General features: G+C 37.2%; 1 long non-coding RNA gene across 1 annotated transcript; it reads left to right on the top strand.

Moving 5' to 3' along the window:
- Window positions 1–792: 792 nt before the first annotated feature.
- On the top strand, window positions 793–1,784 carry LOC128665016 (uncharacterized). Its single transcript, XR_008402964.1, has 3 exons — window positions 793–813; window positions 1,018–1,069; window positions 1,662–1,784. It is a non-coding gene; the product is annotated as an uncharacterized LOC128665016 (long non-coding RNA).
- The last annotated feature ends 1,523 nt before the right edge of the window (window positions 1,785–3,307 follow it).

The raw sequence follows: 3,307 nt of genomic DNA on the forward strand, positions 1-3,307 counted from the left end.
TCATCATTCCAGAGAAGGTCATAGTGATTATGGACCCGATGAGGAATGAAAATTACTATCATTCGATAATGCAACACAACTTATGTTAGTGTTTCTATTTATCATTTTTAACATAATTAACACATGTGAACCAGTGTCAATTTACATGCATGTTTTTTTTTTTTGTCTTCTTGGTGATGAACAATGTGAAAGACCAGGAAGGCAAATGGAAGACCTGGATTATGGAACACGCCAACCAACAGGACTCCAGCAGCTGTGGCGTTTTAATCTTGATGGTAAAACATTTTTGAAACATTGTTTCCTCCATTTATAATAAATGTTAACCCCTTAATGAACAGGCAATTCAGACTAAAACTTCTGTTGCCCCTCCCTGCCACTCTCTGCATTCATTTTAACTGCAGTGTAGCTGTCCAACTCATTCCTGCGCCTCCCTCCTCCCTCCAGTAATAGGCCACCCAGACACCTCCCTCCTAACCCTCCCACACCATTAACAATTGGCACCATCCTACAACTCTATTTCTGGACTGCCCCACTCATTGGGGAATGCAGAAATAGTGCAATCTCGCTACTGTTAGCGAGATCATGGCAGATAGAGGCCCAGGACAACAGCGTCGCACTGGGTATGGTGCTGGTCCTTATGGGATTAACAACATACCTTGTACGGCACTGGTCATTAAGAGGTTATTTGCTGTTACTAATCTTAAATATTTTACAGTATGCCAAGGAGTTCCTGCATTTGCACGGTGGGGACCTCTGCAGAAGCAGTGATGAATGCACGACTGCAGATAGCTTGTGCTCTGCTACAGTATAAAGGTACGTTATATGGCACACTGCATGAAAGCAGTGTCACTTACATTGAATTTATACTCAAAATCCACACCAATTCAGTAAAGATGCTGTTAAAATGTGTTTAAAATTAAATAAATAAAAAAACTGCTAAATGTGAAAAACAACTTTCTGTGAATTTTTGAAAATGTTGTACTGTAATGTAACATTATTTTGTACTTCTTTTTCTAGGTGCAGAGGAAGTTGATATGGTCACATAAACAGAACCAAAAAATACAATAAGGTAAGGAAACTGTACATGATTGTGAGACTATAGTGTGGATTGCTTCTTTATTACACCAGTACAGTATTTACATTGCATTAAGAGGTTAACGTGTGCATAGTCCCCCTACCTCTTGCTCTCAATATCTATCTATCTATCTATCTATCTATCTATCACTTTGGAGATATTTATAAAGTGTGGTTTTTACGGATTTAGTGCAGCTGAATTTCTGTACATCATCCCAATTTCTACTGCTTGTTTTCATGCTGGTTAAATAGCGTAAGGTATTCATGGAGAGCACGGAAAATCACATCACTAAATGATGTTTTGTAAATCAACCGTGTAATAATATTTAGGCCACAAATCTCTTTCTGACTTCATGGATTCAGATTCCAGGAGGACAGACAAAGTGAATACCATCCCTTATTATACTCTATCCATCTTCTCCAATTTGTGCACAGATCAGGTCGCTATTTAAATTGGCCTCCTTTAATTTTAAAATATATTTTTGTTACTTGTATTGTTAGACTATTATTGTAATTGTTAATGACTGTGGCGATATTTATGGCACCCACTCTAACCATGTTTTCTCCTTTTTTGTGTGACCACTTAGGCGAGCATGTTCTCCTCAGGGATTCGAGGCAGGTGAAGAGGCCAATTATTGATACTTCTGTACAGGGTCGAATATGGGAGCTAAAGTAACATTTGAAAATCTTCTTCTGTTATACACCTCAAGGGGACATCATATCATCAAGTGGTCTAGGCAAAGTTGCATTTTCAGTTAAATTTGGGGAAACCCCTTGAAGCGTTATGTTGAGCTATTTCAATAGCTTTTGTTTGATTTGTTCACTGCAAACAACTGAAAGTCTGTAAATTTTGACAATAAACCTTTATTGCAATGTTGGTTGAATAATTTGTATTTAAAATGTATGTATGTATGTATGTATGTATTTACAAATAAAACAGGGTATCAAATTGTGCTGGGTATCTATGGCAGTAGTTTAGGCAGGAACAGCGCTCATAGAAAGGGAGAGAAGAAAAAGTAAAAGCAAACAATAGTGTAATTTGTATACACAAAGGTGATGTGTTTTGAAATGCAAAAAACTTGCTCACCTTGTAAGACCTCAAACATGTGAGGTATGTGATTTTCACGGAGGGGATATGTATCCCTATCTGTGTTAAAGGACCAGTCAACACATTAGATTTGCATAATCAACAAATGCAAAATAACAAGACAATGCAATAGCACTTAGTCTGAACTTCAAATGAGTAGTAGTTTTTTTTATAACAAATTTCAAAGTTATGTATATTTCCACTCCCCTTGTACCATGTGATAGCAATCAGCCAATCACAAATGCATATAGGTATAGTCTGTGAATTCTTGCACATGCTCAGTAGGATCTGGTGACTCAAAAATTGTAAATATAAAAGACTGTGCACATTTTGTTTAATGGAAGTAAATTGGAAAGGTGTTTAAAATTACATGCTGTATCTGAATCATGAAAATTTAATATAACCTGAGTGTCCCTTTAAAGATGCGTCTATTTTCTGCTTCCACCTCTTGTAGTAGGGTATAGAACTGGTGATGAGATTGTGGCTCCCAATCAGAGTTATACAGATGGTTTACGTCTTGTCATAGGGAAAAAAATGACTCTCCAGTCACAATGCTGATATAAAAGAGGATTTATTGTTGAATAAATTTATGCAGTAAGGTGTAAAGATCCAGGCTTTCACCTATGCATAGTTCAAGATAAAACAAATGTCTCAGAGTTAAATATATTACAATGGAGACACACACGAACATTCCTGCTGAGTCTTTCAAACTCTGTTACCCTCTCATGAAGTGAACCGAGTGTTCATGAAACTACTTCCAGTCCAGTGAGACCACACGCAAACAGAATTTGAAAGACTCAGCAGGACTGTTGGTGTGTATCTCCAACAGGACCTTACTGTTTTTCATGGAAACGCCTCACCTAAGCCAGGTTTATTGAACTTTCACTGGCAAATCGAACTGAGCTTTATGAAAACTGTAACTAAATCAGCAAACGTTTAAAATCTGCATTGTAAGATATTTTACTCTGAGGCATTAGTTTTATCTTGAACTATGCATAGGTGAAAGCCTGGATCTATACACCTTACTGCATAGATTTATTTAACAATAAATCCTCTTTCTATTTTATGACACGATGAGTCCACGGATCATCTTAATTACTAATGGGATATTCACCTCCTGGTCAGCAGGAGGCAGCAAAAAGCACC

Source organism: Bombina bombina, chromosome 6, assembly GCF_027579735.1.
Source record: "Bombina bombina isolate aBomBom1 chromosome 6, aBomBom1.pri, whole genome shotgun sequence".
Taxonomy (NCBI): Eukaryota; Metazoa; Chordata; class Amphibia; order Anura; family Bombinatoridae; genus Bombina; species Bombina bombina.